Source organism: Neoarius graeffei, chromosome 19 (genome assembly GCF_027579695.1).
Source record: "Neoarius graeffei isolate fNeoGra1 chromosome 19, fNeoGra1.pri, whole genome shotgun sequence".
Taxonomy (NCBI): domain Eukaryota; kingdom Metazoa; phylum Chordata; class Actinopteri; order Siluriformes; family Ariidae; genus Neoarius; species Neoarius graeffei.
Window position 1 is genome coordinate 13,147,717 of NC_083587.1, and position 27,781 is coordinate 13,175,497.

The 27,781-nt window shown below is 41.3% G+C and overlaps 1 protein-coding gene across 1 annotated transcript in view; it reads left to right on the forward strand.

Moving 5' to 3' along the window:
* Positions 1-5,550: 5,550 nt before the first annotated feature.
* Positions 5,551-27,781, forward strand: part of pld1b (phospholipase D1b) — a 96,276-nt gene continuing 74,045 nt past the window's right edge. Inside the window, exon 1 of the mRNA XM_060899681.1 lies at positions 5,551-5,658. The gene's annotated coding sequence lies outside the window, so the exon portion shown is untranslated. The remainder of the gene's footprint in view (positions 5,659-27,781) is intronic.

The window sequence follows — 27,781 nt, forward strand, 5'->3', positions numbered from 1 at the left end:
CTATCTAGGATATAGCCCACAATAGCAGAGTCATCAGAGAACTTCTGTAGATGACAGTAAGTTGTATTGTATCTAAAGTCCGCAGTGTAAAGTGTAAACAGAAATGGGGCCAGGACTGTCCCCTGTGGAGCCCCTGTGCTGCAAAGAATGGTGTCTGACACACAGTCCTTCAACCTCACATACTGTGGTCTGTTTGTGAGATAGTCCATAGTCCAAGAGGTAAGATGATGGTCCATCCCTGCGCTCTCCATCTTACTCCTCAGAAGAGTCGGCTGGATGGTGTTGAAGGCACTGGATAGATCAAAGAACATGATTCTAACAGTGCTTCCTGCCTTTTCAAGATGAGAGAGAGATCTATGAAGCAGGTAGGCAGCACGGTGGTGTAAGTGGTTAGCACGGTCGCCTCACAGCAAGAAGGTTCTGGGTTCAAGGCCGGCGAGGGCCTTTCTGTGTGGAGTTTGCATGTTCTCCCCATGTCTGCGTGGGTTTCCCCTGGGTGCTCCGGTTTCCCCCACAGTCCAAAGACATGCGGTTAGGTTAATATGGGATGGTCTTGGGCTGAGGTGCCCTTGAGCGAGGCACCTAACTCACAACTGCTCCCCGGGCCCTGTTAGCATGGCTGCCCACTGCTCTGGGCATGTGTGTATGTGTGTGCTCATTGCTCACGTATGTGTGTGCATGTGTGTGTTCACTGCTTCAGATGGGTTAAATGCAGAGAGGAATTTCACAAGTGTGTGATGAATAAAGTTGTGCTTTCTTTCTTTCTTTCTTTCTTTCTAGATGACTGCATCTTCCACCCCGATGTAGCATTATTAAAACTCTTGGTGTATTATTGCTTTAATCACATATCTATAGGAGAACATAATCTATAGGAGAACCTTCAAAGTTCTGACACCTTTCCAGGACGTTTAAGAAAAGCCTTAATTAGGTTGCTCTCTTAAATACAACAGTTTATTTTCAGGATAATAAAGAGGAATTTAAACATTATAGTGCCATTCACCACATGATGGCACTATAATTCACTAATCCTCCTTAATCTCCCTTTATTTACTGTGTACGGTCAGTGACATCACTGACTGTGTGATCTTGAACTCTCTGGGTGGAGTTACAGTTTTTATCTTATGAAAAACTGAAATGAAAAGCGTTTCCTGAGTGTTGCTCAGATTACAGCTGTGTGTGTGTGTGTGTGTGTGTGTGTGTGTGTGTGTGTGTGTGAGAGAGAGAGAGACAGAGAGAGAGGTGGAAGGAGAGCTTTACAAAAAAAAAAGACTTTAAACATATGAATTAATACATGTATTTCTCTCTAATGATTAAGCCTGAGGTGACGGTGTTGAGGAAAAACTCCCTCAGATGAAACGAGGAAGAAACCTTGAGAGGAAGCAGACTCAAAAGGGAACCCATCCTCATTTGGGTGATAACAGATAGTGTGATTATAAATAACTCACTTCTATAACTGTGTCCTATAGAGTCACAAAGTACAACTGTGTAACCAGGAAATTCATTATAGTTTTAACATGAAGTCTGCTTTGTTGAAGTTATCAACTGTTCATTGATGGAGACTTGAGTGCAAAACTGTTCATGACAACTGCAGTCCGAAAGTTTTCATGGTGATTGTAATCCTAAGCCATCATAGCAAAACTGTAAGTGTCCAGAGCGTCTTCCAAGTGTGACTTTCGACTGTCCGTATGGGGCTGTCCTCTACAGGAGTGATGTGATGAGACGCCACGCAGAAGTAGGACATCAGGATGGATCAGGCAGGTCCAAATAGCAGAAGAGGTCAGCATCACTGGTGTCTCAGGATTGACATGCAACTCAACAAAGAGAGAGAGAGTGAGAGAGAGAAAACACTAACTTAGTGACACCATTTGCACATAAACATTTTTTAATCAAATAACGAAATGTCAGTTTAAAAATGTACAAATAAACTTCTCACCTTAATCACTTCTGAATGTGCAAACTGCACCTTCAGGATTTAGGCCACGCCCCTTGTCAGTGTCTGATACTGTGTGCTGAGGCAGAAAGTGTTTTCTCTCAGTGTTTTTTTCCCTCTGATGTCCATTTGTTGGTGTTTAGAGATAACAGTGTGTCAGACAGAGTGTATCAACACACACCGTGTTAAACTGGAGGCCATTCACTTCCATTACTGCTGAGCGACATTAGCTTTGTAACTCTAATGCAAAAAGGAAAAAGAGGGAAAAATGTACATTTCAAGTTCAGCTAAACAATTCCTTTAAAGTGAAATAGTACCATGTTTATAATGTCTAAAATACAAAACTTTTACATGTGGACAAATTTATAATTCTCTTAATATTTGCTTCTTCAGTACACATCAGTCAAAAGAAAAGAAAAAAAAACGATCACCTGTTCCATGTTACCTGTCTCTGATACTGTTGGGTTCTTATCATGGTGAATTATTTCTGATCCTGAACTTCCCTCCTGAAGCAACAATACATTAGACACAGGGCCGTAACTATCATTGAGGACACCGAGGTCATGTCCTCGGAATTTTTTTCCCACGGTATTTTTTTTTTCACTCAGAAATGTGAAATTAATATATGATGAAACTCGTTCTGACTTTGATCGGTGGAAAATTCTAAATTCAGCTTGCATCCCCCTGTTCTCATTTGTTTGTCTAAAAATAAAGTCCACATAATCATTTTTAAACGAAGCTGAAATATCCGACATTGGAAACATTTCATATTAGGCAGCCTCGCGATAGTCAGCTCAGCACCACGGGATATACACGAGCTGAGAAGTGTTCTCATCAAGGTCCGACTCCGCAGCCAGGCAGTTTGTCAATTAGTCGTGGAATCTGAAAACTGACATAAGATGAAGAAGTCTACTACACTAAAACAAACCAAACTCAGCTCTGGAAAGTCAACAAGTGAGAGAAAAAGAAAGAGGGAAGAAGGTGAGTTAATTTTGCCAGTCCGGAATGCTTATGATCATTAACAGTGCAATTTTAATTAGCATTTCAAGCAACAACAGTGGGAGCCACTTATCACTGTAAAAAATGTCCGTAGAATTAACAGTGAATTTATGTAAAATCATGACATAAAAAAACTGTAAATACAAAAACAATGAAGCAGTGTGTAATTTACATCAATATACTGTAAAACTCCTAACCAAATACCACTGTTAATTTAACAGTAAGAATATGTTGAATTGATCATATTTTTTTGTAGAATTTACAAATTGTTGTAGTTTAAACACAGACAAACTGTAATACTAAAACAGAATGTGATAGTTAAAATTACATCATTACCCTGTTAAAAAAATAAAAAAACTGCCCACCGTCGTGGCTCAGTCGACTAAGGTATCATACCATGAATCTGGGAACCCGGGTTCGATTCTGACCTGAGGTCATTTCCCGATCCCTCCCCGTCTCTCTCTCCAGCTCATTTCCTATCTCTGCACTGTCCTATCCAATAAAGGTGAAAAAAGCCCAAAAAAAATTCTAAAAATATATATATATATCTGTCTAGTAGATCATTGCTTGTAACCATTATTTTGAATCATTGTTTATTGTACAATGAATATCCGTAAAAATTAACAGTTATGTATTGATTATTGTACATTGAATACCTGTAAAATTGAACATTTTCAAACTGTTGTTTTTACAAGTGTTGATATACCTTACCGTAAAGCCATATACACTGTCACTGTATTTTTTACGGTGAAAAAATGGCAACCACAGCTGCCAGTTTTTCACTGTAAATTTGACAAGATTTTTTTTTACAGTGTAGATAGGATTTTCGTTTTCCAGGCGGCACAAACTCTTTTATTCTCTCTCTCGTCTCGATTTGATTTGGTGCGTTTCAGATCAGAAAAGGCTGGACAGTCGGGACCTGTTGTTTATGAAGTTATTGGGTGCTGACGAGACTTGAGCTATTTTGCTAACTTACCAGACTATAGGCTAACGTGAACACAAGACACTATTGTTTTGATCATTGGTTGTATTTTCGAACGGAAATGAAAACGGGTAGCAAACTTATTATGTTCACATTTTATTTATAGCATGATGTACCGCCTCTGACTGCTTTCTGTCAATCATGAGCAGCCCAGCCGCGTTCACAGCTCCTCCTCCAATCAGCAGCTGGAGATGAGCCTCCTCTCGGGAAGTCTTGTCCCGCCCCTCTTATTGACTCCCATCTCCAGTGAGGCTCAGTCTCCGAATGGAGCGGTTTAGTCGGTTTTGTCCAATAACCGTCTAGTATTTTGCTATTGAAAAGGGCATATATTTTTTAAAAAGCAACTGAAGTCCATTCAGGCTCGGCTAGATTGCGTTGTCTCTCTCTCTCTCTCTCTCACACTCACTCACTCACACTGCATCACTCACTCAAACTCTCACACACTCTCTCTCTCTCTCTCACTCACTCACTCACGCACGCACACACACACACACACACACAAAATACTTTTGTGATCGTGCAGTTTTGAAATTGTTAAAATAAACATGTTCACCTACATGTTCATCTTGTTGGGCTTGTGATTTTGACTCGTTTCCAAAATGTATGAAAAGTCACCATATTAGGACTTTTTTCTGGCAAATAAGATGTATCGCAATGTTTGACCTCGGTATTTGAAAAATCCTGGTTAGACGTGTTGAGAATGTGTTTAATCCCGGATGAGTCCATAATTCCACACTGATCAGGTATCCCGTCTTCTTGATCGCAGGGTTCAGGTTTGTGATTCTCACGTGACTGAAAACTGAACTGGGAAATTCACCAGATGTGCAATATTTCTGCTGCACCAGAGCTCAGTATTCCTGATCTCACTAATGCTCTTATAGCTGAATGATCACAAATCCCCACAGCCACGCCCCAAAATCTAGTGGAGAGCCTTCCCAGAAGAGTGGAGCTCATGATAACAGTGAAAGGGAATAAATCTGGAGTGAGGTGTTCAATCTGGACATATCGGTGTGATGGCCAGGGGTGCACATACTTTTGGCAGTATAGTGTGTGTATACACACACACACACACACACACACACACACTACAGTGTAACGCGACTGACTGCTTTTAAAAGTGAACTTCAGGTCGTTGGAGAAGAGAAAACACGGGGACAGTCTTTCTGCTCACTCCATTCATGACCTCCTCACCTTACACCATATCATTCCGCCAACCTTAACCATCTCTAACCTTACAGGCAAGGTGCACCAGATTAGCTCCTGATCGAAACAAAGGAACAGAACACAACCTCCACATGTGTAATATGTGCTGTAATTACCATTAATGAAATTATACCAACTCTCATTAAAAGAGAAAATTAGATAATTCACCAAATTACACAAAAATAAACCTCATCTGTTTTTACCTTTTGAGCTTTTTAAATGTCTCTATCAAAAACTGACATTATGTTCTTATAATATTTTTAATTATAAAAAAAAAATACCAATAGGTCTTTTTTTAATGTAGTCCATTTATTTGTTCATGAATGTTTTATGATGTCATTAGTTCTCTCTTCCGGAAGTGATAATAAAACTCGGTTCTACTGTACCAGGAAACGTGCGCGCGGAACACGCCATGACGGCCAGTTAAGCGCGTGCACGCCTGGGTTTTGGGCGCGTCCCCGCTGTGAGCTCTGTGAGGAAGAGCAGAGCGGAGCTGCTTTCGGGAGCGGCGGGACTTCTGACTTCCGACTGAGTTTCTACTGAGGTCAGTTTATTTATTCTCTTTACCCGCGTGTTTTGTGTATGTGTGTGTGTTTCCTGCGGTGTATGTTGTGTGTTTCTTGGCGCTTTAATGTCTGAGGGGAAAGTTGACGGCGTGTTGTAGCGCGCGAGGCAGTGTAAGAGTGTAACAGTAACAGGAACAGCGTTAGAGTGTAACAGTAGCAGGAACAGTGTTAGAGAGTAACAGGAACAGCGTTAGAGTGTAACAGGAACAGCGTTAGAGTGTAACAGGAACAGTGTAAGAGTGTAACAGTAGCAGGAACAGTGTTAGAGTGTAACAGGAACAGGAACAGTGTTAGAGAGTAACAGGAACAGCGTTAGAGTGTAACAGGAACAGCGTTAGAGTGTAACAGTAACAGGAACAGTGTTAGAGAGTAACAGGAACAGCGTTAGAGTGTAACAGGAACAGCGTTAGAGTGTAACAGGAACAGCGTTAGAGTGTAACAGGAACAGTGTAAGAGTGTAACAGTAGCAGGAACAGTGTTAGAGTGTAACAGGAACAGTGTAAGAGTGTAACAGTAGCAGGAACAGTGTTAGAGTGTAACAGGAACAGTGTAAGAGTGTAACAGTAGCAGGAACAGTGTTAGAGTGTAACAGGAACAGTGTAAGAGTGTAACAGTAGCAGGAACAGTGTTAGAGTGTAACAGTAGCAGGAACAGTGTGTGTAACAGGAACAGTGTAAGAGTGGAACAGTAGCAGGAACAGTGTTAGAGTGTAACAGTAACAGGAACAGTGTAGGAGTGGAACAGGAACAGTGTTAGAGTGTAACAGGAACAGTGTTAGAGTTCAACAGTAGCAGGAACAGTGTAAGAGTGTAACAGTAACAGGAACAGTGTAAGAGTGGAACAAGAACAGTGTTAGAGTGTAATAGTAGCAGGAACAGTGTAAGAGTGGAACAGTAACAGGAACAGTGTAAGAGTGGAACAGGAACAGTGTAAGAGTGTAACAGTAGCAGGAACAGTGTAAGAGTGTAACAGTAGCAGGAACAGTGTAAGAGTGTAACAGTAACAGGAACAGTGTTAGAGTGGAACAGTAGCAGGAACAGTGTAAGAGTGTAACAGTAACAGGAACAGTGTTAGAGTGTAACAGGAACAGTGTAAGACTGTAACAGTAACAGGAACAGTGTAAGAGTGTAACAGTAGCAGGAACAGTGTAAGAGTGTAACAGGAACAGTGTTAGAGTGTAACAGGAAGAGTGTAAGAGTGTAACAGTAACAGGAACAGTTTTAGAGTGTAACAGGAACAGGAATAAGAACAGTGTAAGAGTGTAACAGTGTAAGAGTGTCACTGAGGTTCGTCTGAGGTTCTTCTCAGAACCCGCACATTCCTCCGCTGGACTCAGGCGTGGTCCAGATCCAGATCCAGCTGAAGCCATGATTCTGTGTGGATGAATAATTCATGAGAACTGAAGCCTTAGCAGCCTCAGTGATCAGAACAAACCACTTCAGTGTGAATGCACTGAGACTTGGCGCTTAATGGACCTGTTCTCAGGAGAACTCTTTCCACTGCAGTTTGTTTCTTGCTGCTCCTGCACGTCTCATGTTTGAAATCAAGGCCACGAAGCAACAGTTCCTGCAGGACCAGTTTACTCATAAGATTACTTCACAAACAGTGAAGAGATGTCACACATTCCTGTTTCATGAGTTATATATGCAGGCGCTCTATCTATCTATCTATCTATCTATCTATCTATCTATCTATCTATCTATCTATCTATCTATCTATCTATCTATCTATCTATCTATCTGTCTGAAAATGAAATACCATTTTCAGTTTTTCTTGCACTTTACACCCAAGATTGCAAAACAAAAATTTAAGGAGCAGAAATATAAGAGTCAGAGAGGAGTTGAAATGGACGACACTGTAGACATTTCGAGTTCTCTACACTGATGTACTGGAAATATGACTCAACATCTGTCTTTCTCTTCTAAGGGTTTCATTTATTTGTTGCCAGATGTTGAGGTTTTGGTTAGTTTTGTCATGACAATGATGTCAAAAGACCGTATGATATTTTTAAAGCTGCAGTAGATGTTTTTTTTTCATTTCTTACTTTTACAAATAACCTGGAAAAGCTGTGGCCTTAGCAAAGTGTATTAAGTCGCTGAGAAAAACCTGTTTGGCAAACTGACTTTCGACGAGGAGTGATTGTTCATGTTTGGATACGCCTCCAGTCAGTCATCTCATACACACTGTATGCCACCTCAGATCCTGAACACAGGTGGGAATCATTCAGATGTCGAACCCCGTGAACAGTTAGAGGCTTAATCTTGAAAAGAAAATACTAATCTCACCTAATGCAACTTTAAACTGGCAGAAACATTCTCACTGTCTTCTTCTGAAAGCATTCAGTTCCTCTGTGCATCTACAGTTTACACTCAGCTCTGCTGAGGACACAGAATAAAGTGAGTTTAAACTTCATGGTGTAATAAACTCCAGTCACATGAAACAGGCCTGACGTAGACATGATGTAGGTCAAGGTACTGATTTATTTTCTACGGCGGAATATGACAGAAATTTTAGCCATAAACATGAACATGGTGCCCGAGTCCCTTTCTGTACTTTTAGATGTAGGTGATGGGTGTGGTAACCTAAAGCAGTGCATTGTGGGATTTCATTAACACACCGGATTTTCTCCACGACACGACTGACAAACGCCAAGGACTCATCTGAAAGTCGTCACACATCATTTACAGCTCAGATCCTCACCATTCGCATAAACTAATCCTACTCAAGCTCCACCCACTTTCATGCTGATAGCAAATGGATCATTAACTGATGTTCATCCTTTAGCTTCTTTTCACCTGCACTTGGAGGAAATACAGAACAGGTTGACTTTGTGGGTTTGAGTGTATGATTGTGTTTATTTTCTGTGGAAGGATTAAGAGGTATGAGGAACAGCAGCACACTCCAGAACCAGAAGAAAAGATGTCACACACTCAATAAATTCAAATAAACTTTATTTTTAAACTTTGAGCATTTTAACATCCTTTTTCTCCTGGTTCTAGAGTCTGCTGCTGTTCCACACGTCCTGATCTTCCACGCTATATCAACACAACAAAGTCTGTGTGTAAAACTGCAGCTTAATAAAACTCAGGTGGAGCTGGTGATGTAATGTTTAGTCTGTCTGTCTCTTTCTGTCTCTCTCTCCAGCAGATTAGAGTCATGAGGTTTGAGTTTGAAATTTGTGTGTGAATGAGATGTGTGTATGTGTGTATGTGTGTGTGGGCATGCACGTGCCTGTGCCTGTATGTGTCCTGACAAGTTCTCCAGCAGAAAATAACAAGCAGTAATTTGGAGTTAGTACTTTTCCCTTTTCCAGTTAATATTTTTTTTAATTTTATTTAACTGCACCCATCAAAAATCATAGGCAGTTACTCCACAACAGCATAACCGATAACTGTGGGCCCAAAAATAATACATACACTCTTAGTTCCTCAGGGTAGAGCCCTGCACTCCCGCGGGAGTTCTGCGGGACCCGACGCAAAGCAGTGCGGCGCGGGACAAATTTTGAAAGCTCATTGCGGGCGCGGGCGGGAGGGGGAGCGCACAATGTGGGAGCAGGCGGGAGAGGTGATAAGCTGCAGTCCCGCTAACTAAAAACGTGTTTAAAATAAAATGTATAAATTATTAATTTATGTCTATCATATATAATTTGTGTTGGATATTTTATTTGGCATTAATAAAAACATTTTAAGATGCCTAAATTTGTTGATGTGGTCTAATCTCGCGTACGTTTCCGATTCCTTTCCGCTCTTCCGTGTTTGAGATCTCCAATCATGGCAGAAGAGCAGAGCTCCTCTAGTGAAGCTCACAGTGCTTCAGAAGTAAGTGCTGCTTTAAAAAGAGGTACATTTACCGTTAAAAAGTCAAGAGTCCTGAAATCAGACATTTGGAAGTAGAGCCTCTTTTAGTGAATCCACTCAAAGTAGGGGGCGGGGCACCATCACGCTGTGTCTTTAAATTATATTAATTTCTTATAGGTCTACTTGTATTTCCTAGAATGTAAATGTGAGGAGTGACATATAAGCTATGTGCAATGTACAATATTCTTAATATCCACTGTAGATTTTGGTACACTGTAAAAAAAAAAAAGTGACCATCTCAACTTAAATTTTCTAGGCAACATGATGCAAGAGAATTTTGTGTTGAGATGGTCAACAACAAAAGGTAAGTTGGTTGAACTCAAATTTAAACACGAAAATCCTTCTTAAGTCAACAAGGATTTCTGAGTTGAAATTTGAGTTCAACCAACGTACTATTTGTTGTTGACCATCTCAACTCAAAATTCTCTTGCATCATGTTGCCTAGAAAATTCTAGTTTACTCAACCTGTCTCAATTGCTGTTGACCTAACAAGGATTTCTGAGTTTAAATTTGAGTTCAGCCAACTTACCTTTTGGTGTTGACCATCTCAACACAAAATTCTCTTGCATCATGTTGCCTAGAAAATTTAAGTTGAGATGGTCACTTTTTTTTTTACAGTGATACAGCACGTGTATATATGCGTCATTGGTTCTACCAACAAGGATACCAACATGCAGCGTTGCAACAGGTTGCAGCTAGTTCTATCAACAAGGATATCTTTGATATTTGGATGTTAAAATTCTTGATGTGTTGGGTACCTCTGTAAAGCCTCAGCTGCGCATGCCGCCTGGCAACGCGCACCCTCGCTACGTGCGCTAGGTGAAGGATCGGTCAGTGGAGAGCTCAGCTAAGCTCAGCATGTTTAATTCCCCAAGCCAATGACAAGAACTTTCGTGAGAAATAACGCGAACGTCTGCATCATGCGGGATTTGCGGGCGGGAGCGGGACAAAATATGGCAGGCGCGGGCCGGAGCAGGACTGAAAATCATAATTCTTTGCGGGAGCGGGCGGGAGCGGGACTGCACAATGCGGGAGCGGACGGGAGCGGGACTGAAAATTCTATCCCGCGCAGACCTCTACCTCAGGGTTCTTGGGATAATTATTCTAAAAAAAAAAAAAGGTTCTAGTTGGAACCCTTTCTGTTAGATAAACACTCTGTTCTAGGGTTAGAACATTTAAGACCTTAGAGACTAAGAACCCTTAATTATCTAATGAACCCTTAAAGAACCATTGAAGAACCCTTTATTTACCAGAGGTGTGTGTATGAACTGGGTAAGTGTGCAGTACAAACTCCAAATTATTGCACTTTATTTTCTGCTTAAGCTCTAGAACCTGTCAGGAGTTTAATGTTTCGCTTCTTGCTACACTTTCAGAAAAAAGATTCATTCAGTGTTCATTGGATAATTAAGGGTTCATAACCTTCTGTTATTGTGCTCTAAATAAAGCCTAAAGAAAGGGGAGGAGTTGAGGGTTGGAGGAGTTGAAGGTTCTCCCAGAGGAAGACTTGAAGAACTCTTATGGATTGTATTTTTTTTTGCGAGTGTAAATATGAATTTGAACTCTGGACTACAGTGTAATTACAGATAAACACTTTAAATGACTGCTTACTTTTGATCAGATCAGTGTGGGAGTGTCAGATTGCATCAGCTTGGTGGCTTTTCCCTGGTAACGTAAACAAAGAGGGCACGACTAATGACAAAGTGGAAATCTTTCACTCTTCTTGACTGACTGAATAAAGACCAACTTTGTTCTTTCTCTTTTAGCTGAACACAGAATAAATTCACATTCATAAGGAAAAATCTAGAACCATTCATTGGTTTGTTCTTCTGAAGAACCCAAATGTTAAAGGTTCTAATTAGGTTTCTCAAACAGATAGGGCTCCAAGTAAAGCTAAGAACCCGGAGGAACGCTTTTCTCTAAACTTGTGTAGCTTATAATTTGGTGAGCTGATGTGTTCCTTACAGTGAGCGTACAGTTCTGTGTGAGTAGAAGGTTTTCAGGTTGAATCCCAGCACTGTTGCTGTTGGGTTCTTCAGCACTAATCCTCTCTTGCTCGTCCACATGCTGGGATTAAATACTTTTCACTGAAACACTGCTTTATGATTGATGATTGATGATGATGATGATGATGACATGACTTGCTGGACTTCTTACACGGTGGTGACATGATCACATTATCACAGAGTTTAAAGAGCTTAGAGACTGTTGTTGCCCAAATGAGGATGGGTTCCCTTTTGAGTCTGGTTCCTCTCGAGGTTTCTTCCTCATGTCGTCTGAGGGAGTTTTTCCTTGCCACCGTCGCCACAGGCTTGCTCATTGGGGATAGATTAGGGATAAAATTAGCTCATGTTTTAAGTCGTTCAAATTCTGTAAAGCTGCTTTGCGACAATGTTTATTGCTAAAAGCGCTGTACAAATAAACTTGACTTGACTTGACTTTTTTGTGTGTCCCGGAGCAGCCGAGTGTCTCACCGGAGAGAAAAGGCTCCCAAGATAAAAGGCTCCAACAGCCAGCCACTTTAACACAGGCGTGATTTTTTTCCTTCTCCCTGAACTTGATCTGACATTTGAGTTCAGCCTCGGGTTCTTTTTTTTTTTTTAAAGCAAAGTAGATGACTGAGGTTCCACCCAGATTTCACACAGATTTAATATATGAGCTGTACATTACTCACAGCAAAGCGTACACACACTCTCTCACACACACACACACACACACACACACACACACACACACACACACACACACACACACACACACACAGATGGTCTGGCCTCTGCTGCAGGAATCAGTTCCTGTTTGTTTTTATTTGTTTTGAGCTCACTTATATTAAATGTTGAATGTCTCGAGTGTGGAACAGACTGTAGTCCTGCTGAAGCCGCAGGTCGTCAGGTGTTGATTAATTTTCTTGAACAGAAGCGCAGGTTTATATTTATGCGCTTGTTCTCATCCACCTACAGCAGACTCCTACAGCAGACGCTCCACTGATGATAAACAGATTAAAAACCTTTCAGATGGTAAAGTTTTAATGGTAAAGAGAGAGAATAAAGAGGCTGGTGAGGGAGCTGCCGTAATGTAAGTGACAACAGGAATGAACTCTTTTCATCTTTGTTTCACAAAATTAAATGTAACTACGAAAAGATAAAAAGTATGATGTGTTGTTCATTTTAAGAATAGAACTTGTTGGTAAACTGCTGTGGTATAAAAGGAATAAAACACTAGGGGACGTGCCGTTAGAGGAAACTAATCAAGGTCTTCAGGGTAGTATAGTAGCTCCGCCTCATCACACCATCCTGCTGTTTATTACTTTTTATTACTTAATAATAAAGCGTGTTAATAATGAGTAATACATCTCACTGACCTGGTGTTTATATGATGACTATACTATAATACACACGAGCTGTTACTCTACATGACAGGAAGTTGAGGAGGGCTTGATGTGTATGATAACGCCAGTCTACACACTAAATTGCTGATCAGTGTAGTGAGTCAGTAGTCAGTAGCTCACCCACATGTGATCACCGTGCCACTGTATGTGACGTGATGTATTCTGAGTGTATGATGGTTTTTTCCACCTCAGTGCTGTTGTGGGTATGACCTTCACCACAAGGAGGCAGAAATGTTCAGGTTCCTCCTCACTCACTGTTGTCGAACAACCCAGAGCTCACACTTTCTCCAGTGTGATGATTCACTGTTGTTGTGCTCAAATATGATCTTACACTATTACAACAAATAGCGTGTTTCTTTCTCAGAGTACACAATAAAAACACTGTTTCTGTTTGTATGTATATAAACTCACAGGAAGCTGATGATGCGTCACTTCAGAGGTCATGTGAATCATGACTCTTTCTCCTCAGAGAAGGACCGGCGTGGCTCACATCTGGCATGTTCACGCCAGTGAAAGCTCTAAATTTGGCAAATCATTTCTTTCAGAGCTAGAACTGAAGGGCAGCAGTTAAACTCCATCAACGTTTAAAATACACAACTCAAAAAAAAAAAAACACTCAGTGGCAGCGTTCGGATGAGACGTGAGAGAAAAATCTTCACAAATCTGTTCTTCTTGGACTTTCATCCAAATTTCCAACACTGCAGTGATGCAGTAAAAAGTAGTTCTGGTTACTTTACACATTCCTGAAGGTTTTGTCAGAGTCACACAGCTCCCACATTCCTCCCTGTGAAAAAGTAGCTCCATCTCTGAAAGGCTTGAACACATTTACAGCTTCATTTCCACACAAACCGCTTTAACTGCAGACGTTCCAGGGTTCGGTTTCAGATCAGAGTTTAAGCTCTGAGAATGGACTTTTATTCTGGGTGAATCTGGAGTAAACAGCTTCTCGGTTCTTTTCTTAGTGAAAGGAAATGAGTTAAATATTTGTTCTACAGATACAATGGCAGGTGGCATGGTGGTGTAGTGGTTAGCGCTGTCGCCTCACAGCAAGAAGGTCCGGGTTCGAGCCCCGTGGCCAGCGAGGGCCTTTCTGTGCGGAGTCTGCATGTTGTCCGCGTGGGTTTCCTCCGGGTGCTCCGGTTTCCCCCACAGTCCAAAGACATGCAGGTTAGGTTAACTGGTGACTCTAAATTGAGCGTAGGTGTGAATGTGAGTGTGAATGGTTGTCTGTGTCTATGTGTCAGCCCTGTGATGACCTGACGACTTGTCCAGGGTGTACCCCGCCTCTCGCCCGTAGTCAGCTGGGATAGGCTCCAGCTTGCCTGCGACCCTGTAGAACAGGATAAAGCGGCTAGAGATGATGAAATGAGATACAATGGCACAAGATTAAAGTTTTAATAAATAATAATCTTAATAAACACTTTATTGTGTGCCTGTGGTTCACTGATGGCGGTGTTGTGATGGTAAAGGCAGTGTTTAATGGTGTGAGTGTCTAAGATAAGATAAAATTTTATTAATCCTGAGGGAAATTCTTGTGCCAGAAGTCACTCTATAACAAAACAGTATAAGTTAAAATACAACAGTACAAGCTGGAGGGAAAAACAAAAAACCCCTGATAAGAACTGTGCAAGGAATAAATGCTAAAAAAACCCCCACCAGTGCCCAATAGAACAACAGTAGAAATATTGCCGCTTTTCCACTACAAACGCGGCTGAGCCGTGCCGTGCCGAGTCGAGCTGAGTCGAGCTGAGCGGGGCTGTTGGAGTTGCATTTCGACTACAACCGCGCTGAACCGTGCTGGCTGGAAGTGGGTGGACACATTGTGTGGAGTTAGCGAAAGTGGGTGGACGTCAGGTGATGTCGTTAAGCAGCGCAAACAGTGACATCAGTGACAGTGGCGGAACAAGTCAGAGCCGGGCTGGGGGCGGGGCAAATGACCGGGCCCTTTATTAAAGCTTATCATAACATAATTTTAGGCTACAAAATGTCCGCAACTGCGGTGTTTACCAATTTCAACACTACCGGGTGCAACTATGTTATTTAGTACATCAAGTCCTTCAAACGAACATGTAACTCAGAAACAAAAAACATTAGGATACTGTACATGGCTCATAATAAAACATCAATAGCGCACATTATTTGAAGGGCATACGAATGAGCGCTCAGAGGTTGCAACGGTGACAGGAGTCAGAAATAAAAGGAGGGCGGTGCAAACCTCACTGAATGCACTGTGTTTACCAATTTCAACACTCCGGGGTGTACATTAAGTCCTTCAAACGAACATGTAACTCAGAAACAAAAAAACATTAGGCGACATACTGTACATGGCTCATAATAAAACATCAATAGCCTACTGCGCGCATTATTTGAAGGGCATACGGCGAGCCTTGCGCTCCGCGAACTCGTCCACGATGCTCTGTCTGTCACTGATTCAGTGATCTTTTAAGCGGTAGTCTCACGACCCGAATAGTAAACAATAAACATGGAGGACATGGAGTCGTTAGTGTTGCTGGTCTTGGTGCTGTGGCTTGTTGTCACCTACAACGCCAACAGATACTGGCAAGAGCGTATAGATGAGGCGAGGCGCATAAGGCTTCAGAAATTCTCGTAATTCGTAATTCTTCTTCTTCCGGGTTTGCGGTGTTTACAGATCCCAGCGCGCTCGCGGGGCGTGTGTGGGCATGTGAGGACACGCTTCCTCACCAATCAGTGCACAGGGGAGTGTTTGCTCACGCCCCCAACCTCAGTCGGCACGGTTTGGCTCGCTTCAGCCCCACTCCAAAACGGTGCGAGTTTTAGGGGCTAAGCAGGGCTGAAACGAGCTGAGTCGTGCTGGTTTTTGGTAGTCGAAATGCGAGCCGTGTCGGGCTGAAGTGAGCTGAAGCGAGCTGAAGCGAGCTGAAAAAGGGTAGTGGAAAAGGGCCATTTCTCTCCTGAACAATGTCCTGTGGAAATGTTCTCCCTCCATTTCAGTGTCGGATCTCAGAGTCTATGAATCATTTTTGTCTCCTGGTAAATTATTCACTCGTGCTCGGGCTTCATGCTTTTCTCTATCAGTATTATCAGGGATGTGAGATGGTCCTCACCTTTGTTGGTTTACTCGTGTCTTAGGAGTCAGGCGTTCTCCTGAACAAACCCATGAAATTCTTTGCTTGCTGCAGGACCATAAAATCATAAAAGCTTCAGCAGCATTGTGCTGGATTCCCCCTGTTAATGAACTACTAACAACGAGGCCACGAGAGATCACTCGCAGCTCTGTAGACACGATCGTGTGATCAGTAATCAGAACCTGAACCGGGGTGGATCTGATCTTCACCTGGACTCTATGGAGAAACGCACACAGGAAGTGCAGGGAAAAGTGGAGTGAAACATTAATTTCACATGATGTCAAAAATCTGAAGATAAGTGAAGATGATTTTAGAACATAGATTATGATCAATGAAAGGGAAAAATTGTTTAAGACTAAGATTTTGGCCAATATTTCTCAGTATAAATACTTCCAGAAAAGTGTTTGAAGATATTTACCTCAGCTAACTGTGTTGGAGGAGGTTATGTTTTTGCCTCCGTTTGTTTATTTGTTACTTGCGAAAATCGGAGATTTTTGCAAGTATGTTGATCTGTCGTCATTTCTTGATCAATCTTCACCAAAATGTATAGAAGAACTCATTAGGGTCACACAAAGACATCATTAGTTTTTGGTGGGTCAAGGTCAAAGGTCACCCAGGTCAAATCTTGTAAAAACACCTAATCAGCCATAGCTTCTGTTTCTTTGTGATTTTCACAAGTATCGTGCTCTATACTACTTTTCATTTGTTTGTTCCCAATGCAATTCAAAAAGTAGTGAACGGATTTTGATGAACTTTGGCATCCAGCTTTAGTCTTATCTGAGGTTCAAGTGATTTCATTTTGATGTTAATAATAAGTGGCCCTTCTAGTTATTATATTTAATCATCACAATATTGACCATGGCGGCACGGTGGTGTAGTGGTTAGCGCTGTCACCTCACAGCAAGAAGGTCCGGGTTCGAGCCCCGTGGCCGGCGAGGGCCTTTCTGTGCGGAGTTTGCATGTTCTCCCCGTGTCCGCGTGGGTTTCCTCCGGGTGCTCTGGTTTCCCCCACAGTCGAAAGACATGCAGGTTAGGTTAACTGGTGACTCTAAATTGACCGTAGGTGTGAATGTGAGTGTGAATGGTTGTCTGTGTCTATGTGTCAGCCCTGTGATGACCTGGCGACTTGTCCAGGGTGTACCCCGCCTTTTGCCCGTAGTCAGCTGGGATAGGCTCCAGCTTGCCTGCGACCCTGTAGAACAGGATAAAGCGGCTAGAGATAATGAGATGAAATGAATATTGACCGTCATCATCTCGCCCAGCTGTAATCTGAAGCCTCAGTGTGAAGATTGTCTTTAAATCACATCTCACTTTTTTCAACTCCATCATTTCATCGTGGTCTTTTTTTGAGTCTCTTCTTTCTGCAGAATTTCAGAGTTTTGACTTTAGCTCACTGCTTCTCCTTTACTTGACTTTGGGTGTGAAAAGTGTGAAAGTTTGTACATCCTTTGGACAAAATGAAGCAGATATTTTTAGAACTATTTTGGTCTTTTTTTTTTAACAGTCAATGTCATCACATCACTAAGGCCTAGAAAAAAAAATTGTGTGTTTCCGGTCGTCTGCCCGACCCTGCTACAACCTCGCCGACCCTGTACATATTTTAACTAGTTCATTCAATAAAGAACTCAATTTCTAAACAAAATACATAGAGAAAATGATCAACAACACGACATGCAGTCTGTGTGGACTCGTTTACTTAAGACGATACACAAAAAAATCCGTTCCGGGCGTTGCCATGTTGATCGGTCACATGACCACGTGTTATCGCGATCACATTATCACTTACGGGAGTTTGTCGAGACAAGAACGAGAACATGGCGACCACCAGTGGCACCATGATTTTTAAAATTAACTTTTTATGTTGTAATTTTTCAATAATTTCGTCCTTTAAATCAAATCTCAATTTAATTCAAATTTATAATTTACACTACCCAACACAAGATATAGCACACAACCTTAAAACATCCACTGTATCAGAAAACATAGGTCACACACGACCGTCAACAACGGCCCCACATGGAATAGAAATAGCCGAGGATATAAATCTGGGCGATCTGCTCCATCGGTAAGTATTTTATCAATATTTATTGATTGCAAATTTCACATGCAGTATTGCACAAGATTTAATGCCAGTGCTGTCCCTGCCGTAAGCTGTTTCACAAAAATAGGCCTATCTTGAATGGGCGATAATACAAGTAAATTCTAGGCCTAGAGTCTGACAAATGATATACAATACGCTATAAGGTCTTTATAAAAACAGCTTTTAAATTGTTGAAACGGATTTTAATTTTGAATATTGAACATTCAAATTTTGACAGTTTTACATACAGTTTAATATTATTGATCTAATAGTAATTGAACATTCAAATTTTGACAGTTTTACATACAGTTTAATATTATTGATCTAATAGTAATAAAGCCATAAGTTCTCTACAGTATTAAAGTATTTTTGAGTACAGTATTGGTTTAAAAATTTTACTTTTTAAAAAGTTCATTGACTTTTGTGAAATATTGAAAGACATTCTGAATGTTTGCACTTTACTGATACATGTTTTGTATTAAAATTTCTATATTCTTGAAACTATATTGGACTTTTTTTCTGCAGCATGATTGTAGGAGAAATTCCATGTCAACTGTTCTTGATGCTCAGCTATGGGTCCCCCAAATATTTTTATCTGATTAATCATATTATTTCAGTCCTTAATTTGGTTTATACTTGGTATTAAATATTAATTTATATCTGACAGACAGATAAAAATATTTGTGGGTGTTTCAAATATAGGTGGGGGTTTCACCACCGCTACATGGTTCTCTGTAGCCCACTTCAGCATTGAAATTTTTGAAATTAATTTTAACAGACAAAAGTCATATTAAAAAGGTTTAGTATCAACAGCAACAAGAACAGATGAAGCATAAAACTGAAATGGTAAATATTGAAAAAATATCTTAACTCTACAGATATAACATCTTATCTCTAAGTTTAGTCATTATTTAATAATTAAATATTTAAAATAATATGGTTGAAAGTCTAAGAGACTGTCCGTTCTTGTCTTACACTAGTTTGAAGCCGCATAGTCAACATAGAAAAAAAAAAGAAAAAAAAATCCGACCATCCTACCCTAAATTTTTTTGAAGGGTTGACAGGAAACACACAATTTTTTCATCTCATCTCATCTCATCTCATCTCATCTCATCTCATCTCATCTCATCTCATTATCTCTAGCCACTTTATCCTGTTCTACAGGGTCGCAGGCAAGCTGGAGCCTATCCCAGCTGACTACGGGCGAAAGGCGGGGTACACCCTGGACAAGTCGCCAGGTCATCACAGGGCTGACACATAGACAACCATTCACACTCACATTCACACCTACGGTCAATTTAGAGTCACCAGTTAACCTAACCTGCATGTCTTTGGACTGTGGGGGAAACCGGAGCACCCGGAGGAAACCCACGCGGACACGGGGAGAACATGCAAACTCCGCACAGAAAGGCCCTCGCCGGCCACGGGGCTCGAATCCGGACCTTCTTGCTGTGAGGCGACAGCGCTAACCGCTACACCACCGTGCCGCCCACACAATTTTTTTCTAGGCCTAATCAGAGCAGAATAATATTAAATAATTAAATAGTAAATAATAGACCCTGATCTCTCTCTCTCTCTCTCTCTCTCTCTCTCTGTAGCGAGTTCCTGGTCTGATGAGATTCCTTCAGATAAATAATTGTTATAAACATGTGATTGTATAAACCAGAAGTTCTCAACCTTTTCTACTTTAAAGTCCACCTATTCGTACTTGTACAGAGTCGGGGCCCATTAAAAAAGATCCCCAATTATTTTGGCTCATCTATTCTATTAGAATCTAATAATCTACTGTAAAATATATTAATGGGATGCAACATCACTCCCTGTTACAGATTAAATAAATCTGGAATGAAATAAATGCAGTAAAAACAAACTGTTTTTAATTGTAGGGTGTTGTATTTAAAACTGTATGGATGTACCAGAAGCGAACATAAAACCATGCATGCAGGTCATTCTCAGTCAAAAGGGATTAATGATCCAAAAGTGGAGTCTGGTCCATTAACACGAGAATTTATTGCCATGTTTGTGTCAGCAAACAAGCAAATTATTAAAATCAAGAAGTACATGCAAAAGAAGTGGATATAGAAACCACTCAATGGGATTAGATCCTTACACGCTAACAAATGATTTTTCCTATGAAAGAAAAATTTACGAGCTAAATTTAACATTAGTAGAATAAATGTTGATCCTATTGTAGCTGTAACTAAATACAAAGACAATAGTTATGAAATACTGTTAATCAGGGCTGGCTCAAGGTCTTTGGCTGCCCTAGGCGAGATTGAGTTTTGGCGCCCCCCCCCCCCCCCCCCCCCCCCCGCCCCCCAAGAAAAAAAACCCTCTAATAGCATCTAAATAACACTTTAATCTAATCACTCTATTCTATTACTATTAAACAATGTACGGTGCATGGACAATAAACAAGAAGTCATTTTTATCTTTTTCATTATTGTTATTATTGTTATCATTATTCACATAAAGTGTCACAAAGTAAAATGACCACACAAACACAAATTCAATACATATCTCCATATAATGGGCAAAAACTCTTCCGCACCCTGTTCAAAGTGTAGTGCATGGACAATAAACAAGAAATTATTTTTAGTTTCTTTTTTGCTATTAAAAGTTAAGTCATCTCTGAAGAATTAACAAATTAAATGAATAAAAAATTCTACAATTCTAAATTGTGCAAACTTAAGCACCCTGTTAGGATATCAATGGGCTGTATTTTCAAACAAAAGTGCTATTATGGGTACTTTGTTATTGAAGTCTATTGCTGTTTGCATCTAGTTAGCTAGGCAGACATTGATTCAGGCGTCTAAAATATTAATTTGCCACTATAATGGTTGATATGAGAGATTAGATCAGACTTACCTCTATACTTGGCTCTATTTGTTTCTTCCTGTAGCCTTCGTTTGCACCCTTGCACACCCGAGAGTTTGGATTTCTTCATTTAAGCACTTGTAGTCTGGGCTACTTTTTGCAGTGGATAGCCATTCTCATTCCCCGATGAGCACCGCTCCCCCCGCCCCCCTTATAACCTATCATTGTGCATTTTTAGTAGGCATAAGGAAATCACCGACCACTACTGCGTAGGCTACACTTGTTTTTCAACCTTTTTGAGCCAGGGCGCACTTTTTTCAATGAAAAAATCTCAAGGCACATCACCAATAGAAAATGTTGACTGAAACTAAAACGCTGTTGCCAATATTTACAATATACAGTCATTCTGTAATTTTCCACGGTACACTTGGTGATCTCTCACGGCACACTAGTGTTCCGCGGTACTAGAGTTCGGCAGCACAGTGGTTGAAAACACTGTACACCACTGATGCACTTGGTAACATCTCTATTCAATAACTCCATCCCTCCTTTTTGGTGGGGTTTTGGTCGCCCTTGGCGCCCCTGGGCACACTTGCGCGCCCGAAGACACACTATAGACAGGGCGAACCACTGTTGAGCGCTTATTGTTTCATGATTAACAACCACCACCACACCCCACCCCACCCCGCTTTTTTTGACAAATCGCACCCTGACTACATGCTTTGCTGTACAGTTAAATTAGGCTAAGACATTATAATGCTGACTCGTTTTCAGAATAGTGGAAGTCATAATTTTTCTCCCCCCGTTTCTGCGCCCCTGGATGGACGCAGCGCCCTTAGCATTTGCCTATATTGCCTATGCCACGGGCCGGCTCTGCTGTTAATTAACTTAATGTGAAGATAGTTAATAGATAATCAACAGATTTTAAGTTTTTTTTTAAAGATTGTGTTTATTTTTAGTCTTTTTTATTTGTAATTATTTGTATCTGTACACGACCCCACCAGCTCTGCTGATTAACTTATCGTATTTAAATAAAGTTATTCATTCATTATGAGCTGGAAAATTATCTATCCGTTGAGTTCCCTGATATCTCAAACTACCTGGTGCTGCAGACATTGTTCGACATGGACACACAGATGAAAACCTGGAAGAGCATGGAGGAGAACAACTTTTTATATGTGGCTGGGTTGAAGATCTGGAGATCAAGACACTACAAGATAAATCCTGTATCGTTTTTGCCTGGCGAAGGAGGAGTTTTTGGGCTTTTTGTCTGTGTCTTTGCGATGGTTTCTAGGATGCTACAAATTTTAGTATCGGGTGTAAACAAACCACAGGCGCACAATTCTCAATCCTCCCTGCTCTTCTCTTTCAGCAGGCATCACAGAGCCATACAATTTACCCACAAACATATTTAATTATTCTGCCCACTGCGCGTGCTCTCTCTCTCTCTGGCCGAATCCCATTTCACCCCTTGGACCAACCCCTTGGCCCTTCCCCTCCATTTTGCGCGTTCACGTGAAGGGGTAGGGGTATCCCAATCCCAGTTAACGCGGAGGGGTAGGGGAAGGGGTAGGGCTTCTGTACCCCTCCAAATGGAGATTTTCCTGGAGCTGACTCCGAACAAAGGGGTTTGAGTGATTTCCCACAATGCCATGCGGATTTCAGCGAGATTTCATGCGGATTTCAGAAAGATGGCGGTTCCCGCGGCGAAAGATTGTCATAAATGTATTTTCTCCATTATTTACGTGTTTTAAGTTGTTATCCAGAGGAAACACGCCGCTTGATTCGCTTTCGAGCTGAGAATGAGCAGCGATTTCTGAAATCCAAGCTGCTGCTAAAAAGCTTTGGGAGTGAGTATTGTTTTCGGTTGCTTGACTGCATACGTTTTGTTCTGTTATTCTCGCTTTTATTGTTTACATGAGTGTTCTGACACCTCATTCTTTCGGATGTGGTGCACGAAGCGCCAAAGATATCCCATTCAGTGGTGTTAGTTAACAAATCACACCCTGCCAGCAGAGATTTCTGCCTCTGGCTCTGACTGTAGCGGCTGGTCGCAGCCAATGACGCATTTGGTCGCGTTTTGCTAACGTAAACGCTGACGGAGGTACGCGATGACGTATGCGATCGTTGAAGGGCTATCCCAATACGTAGGGGTTGAATTTCAAGCCCTATCCCTTGTAGCTCAGTTTCAAGGGGAAGGGCCAAGGGGAAGGAGGAGGGGAAGGGGGAGGGGTAGGGGTAGAAATTAGAATTGGGATTGGGCCTCTCTCTCTCTCTCTCTCTCTCTCTCTCTCTCTGTGACAAAAAAAGGCTTGTCCTTCTTAATTTACCAACAAATATATTTATTCCACTTGAAAAGTGTACAGCAAACCAGCTACCGGATTTGGGACCCTACGACATCCTGAACTATTTGGCTTCAAACTTGAAAAAAATTTGGGCTCAATGGTTGAGAAACACTGGTATAAACTATAACAGAGGATCTGAAACAGGAGTTCATGTTTAGTAGATTAAAGCCGATAAACTACAGCCAGTTTTTAAAGACGTTTATCAGCTCCTGCAGGATTTTCTTTAAGATTCTCGGTTCAGGACTGCGGTCCATCAGATCACGACCCCTATGATCCGATCGTGTTCCTGACGTCTGTGTAGGTTTCACACACTGCCTTCTTCAGGGCAAAATGTTCTTCCAAACAATTTTATTATGTTTAAGATTGCTGTCTTGTTTCAGGATGAAACTGTAAATTAAAGGCACATTGTTTTCTTTCCATTTAAAGAAAAAATCAGCAGGTGAATCTGCGTGAAAACTCTCTAAGTACAGCAGGGAATAGGTCAACTCTCCCTCCACAACTTGATTGGCTGAAGCACATGATACCGAGGCAGGACGTCTCATTGTCTCCGCCCCCTCAGCCATGTGACTGCGTGTCTCAGCCCCCAGTGTCACCTCCCACTGAGACCCAGTCGTCCAGAAGCTCAGTATCTGTCTGAGTGTGGTGTGTGTGACTGTGAGTTTGTGTGGTAGTTATATAAGGCTCTGTATAAGGATTTATTTTGTTCTTTCTGGCTGGAGAGAGGAAACACACACACGCACACATGCACACGTGCACGATGGAGGTTTTTCTGCCAGTGTCAGAGCAGGTCAGTGAACGTTTCTTCATTTCAGCTCAGTGTCACATCACACACACACACGCTCTCCTGCATTACAAGTTTGAATCATGACTATGTAAGTGGTTGGAAGTGTGTGTGTGTGTGTGTGTTAGCTCTGTATTTACCTGATCAGAATGTAATTTTTGTTCATGCATCTAAACTGACAGATGTGTGGATGTGCAGCGAGGGTTTGTGTGGGTGCGTGTGACTCATTGCTGTATGTTCAATGCACTGAATTTTAGATCATACGTGACAGAATTGACACGTGCGTCAGGATGACCACATGAAATGCAGCTCAGCCGAAGCTTAAAGCAGCATTCTGTGTTTTAATGATTAAAAAAAAGAGTTTAGAGTGAAACAGAAATGTTCTGTAAAGATTCTAAAATGTTGTAATGTTCCATGGTAACAACTTCACAGTGTTCTGCTTTCTAATGATTCTAAAAATAATAGCCATTAAAAACCATGTCGATGAAAGCCGATAAAAGTGAAATGAGCTGTAGAGAGAGGAAGCTTTGTGTGTGTGCGTGCGATTTATTGGCAGGGAAAAGGCTCTATTCTTCATTACAGTAGGTGTAGAGGACGCTGTGTGGACTGAGAGCTTTCACTCTTTATTTATTTACACTTTATTCACTGAGATCAATAAATAACAACATAAAATCTGCATAAAATTATTTTATTTTATCTTTAAATTATGTTTAGATGAACAAAACATGCTAATCGTTCCTATCTAAACTATAGAAATAACATCATGATTACTATTCAGCTGACTTATTGTCCGTTATCTGTGAAGTGGATGATTATTTCTGACACACTTCGGTTTTACGTCAATAAATCCATATAGACGGGGTAGAACCTTGTTTAGGATGGAAAGAACCCTTGAGGGTCACCTTTTCTAAGTGGTTAGGGGAGTGTAATGGTACAGAACCTCACAGCTCCAGGGTTCTAGAGCCGATCCTGCGCTCGGTATACTGTCTCTATATGTTTGGGTTTGCTGTGGATTCACACCCAAAAACATACCAGGAGGTAAACCCTCTGTGCGTGTGTGTGTGTGAGAGAGAGAGAGCAATATTACACCCAAACTGACTGTGTTCCAGGAAAACGAGTCAGAAAACCAATAACAGCAATTAACATAGTTCTGGCCAGGTTAGCTGTAATTAGCTATCCCAGTTAATAACAAGGCATTACACAGTTTTTCACACATACAATAGAAATTCGCGGTGGTCCGGTCGCCCGAGGCAACTTAATTTGTCATTTGGCGGGTAATTCCTGTCACTAGCCAGCCCGGCTGGCTAGTTGAAAATAAAAAATATATATGAGGCGAAGATTCAGACTAGGGCTGTGCGATATATCGAATACACTCGATATATCTCTGAAAATTCTGTGTGAGATACATATAATTATTATATCGTAACTATCGAGTATTTTATGGTCATCTGCCGACTTGCGTTTGTTTCGTGTTTGTTGCGTTTGTTTAAAACCTTTTCCGGTGGTTTTCTCCCTGTCCCTCAGGCAGTAACGTGAGAGGCTGCCTAAGGGTAAAAAAAACAATAACGTCACGCACTCTCCAACCAATCCCGGGCGACATCTCGGTGCTGAAAGGAACTTGTGGGAAGATTTCCTAGTTTCGGTTTACGGCGCTGACTCAGTTCATGCAATCGCTGGTGTTGCATAGGCTACCGTGTAAGCTCTGTCAATTTCAGCGACAAATTAAAAATGGAAGCGGGCGAATTGGTTCCTAAAAGAACTAGTAAGGGGTCAGTCATCTGGCATTTTTTTGGATATCGCAAGGAGGACGTGGAACAGCAAATGCCAATTTGTAAAGTGTGCAAAAAAAACAGTATCAAAATACTCGGGTCTTGAAATAAATGCACATTAGTCATGAACAATGGTAACTACTGTCTTTTGTGTTATTTTTGACAGAAGTAAAATTCATACATGAACAAATTTTGGTGAGTTGATTTTCTGTTTGGTGAGTTACTTTGGAAGGGAACTAGTCCGGCTGGCTGGTGAAAAAATATATGAATTTCGAGCCCTGAATCACCGTAGCAACGTGTCCACAGGTAGAAGCTGGACGGCACCGTGTGTACGACTGAGTTAATGAAACACAAATAAGACAGAAGTGCTAATAAACAGTACATTACTCCAGCGTTCACACTGTTGATGTGTGGAGCAGCCATCTTGGATTTTGAAGTCAGGGTTGGTGAGGTTCTTCCGACTTTCTGAGTCAGAAATCTGACTTCAGGTGGTCTTCCAGTCGACATTTCTCGGAAATCCGGACTTCCCTGTTTCTTCTTCTTCTAAATGGCAAACCATTTCCTTACCCTTTGTGTGTGTGTGTGTGTGTGTGTGTGTGTGTGTGTGTGTGTGTGTGTGTGTGTGTGCGCGAGTGGTGTGTTCCTGCCTCACACCCCTGCGTTCCCTGAATAGTCTCCGGATCCTTCACCACCCTGACCAGGATGAAATGCATCTTGAAGAAAATAAATGAATTAGATTGTATAAACGAAGAGATGAAGGTGTCCTGCAGGAGAACCATCTAACGTAACCTCGAGGGTTCTGTGAACAGGATGCTATTCGGATGCTGCTCTCACAGTGAAACCCTGAGAAGTTGTTTATTTAAGAGTGTAACCTGAGGACAAGTCCCTGACATCTCCGTCAATTGTGTTTAATTAATTAACTGATGAAGCCAACCTTAATCAGAATAAAAACACAGTTAATGTATTCAGCCTTAATGTAAATCAGACAGCTGCATAAAATATAAGAGTGAATCAAATGAAAACTTTAAAAATGAGAGAAAGAGTAGAAAATAAATTTGTAGGTGCAAAAGTAAATCTGTGTGACTGCCCCACTGATCCTCGTCTCTCTTTTTACTGCGAATGTGACTCCAATTTTTACTAAATAATGCAAAATTAAAAAAGAAAAATGTTTTCATTTGACTCTCCCTCATACACTAAAACCTGAATAAAAATAAAATCTCAAGATGTTTGATTCTGATGGAAATGGCTTTGATCCAACGGCCACATGAACCAGAGCAGGAAGGAAGAGATGAACAAAGAGAAGGAGAAATAAAAAGGGAGTTGTCATTGTTTAATCAATAGGCGTATGGATGAATCAGGACAGGAAGTCAGTGTTTGGTGAGTGGTACATTCCAGCTTCCTGCAGCGCTCTGTGATCGGATCATCCTGACGTTGTCCCTCACTCCATTCTCTTCTCCATCACCACATTAACTCTGTCTTTCTCACTGCAGTGTGAAATGGTGATTTATACAGAATACAGAGATGTAAAGAACAAAATGCTTAGGTCGTGTCAGAATCGGATGCAAAAATTATACCTATAATATTTGAATCTAGAGTCGAGAATATTAATCTAGTATTTCTCATTAAATTGTTATTATTCGAACATGATGATTCCTTCCCCGATTGGCCCGCCGTCGATAGCCCTGATACTTAATCTGTGAGGGCACCTGCAGGTTCTGAGCGATCTCATTGTCCATGAAGTTCCCAGCAGCGCTTGAGTTTATTAGGGCAGAGAGAATATGGACCGAGTCTGAGTTTTACCACCACATCAGTCTTCGCTGCCTTAACAAAGAGATGTTTAGAGGAACTTACTGAGAGAGGAGTGGTAGGGTTCAGAGCTCTCTCAGCCCCTGCTGGTGCCCTTGGGCCTGTTGGTCAAGAGGGGCACTGTGCCAGGAGAAGCCACAGTTAAAGCCCCCCC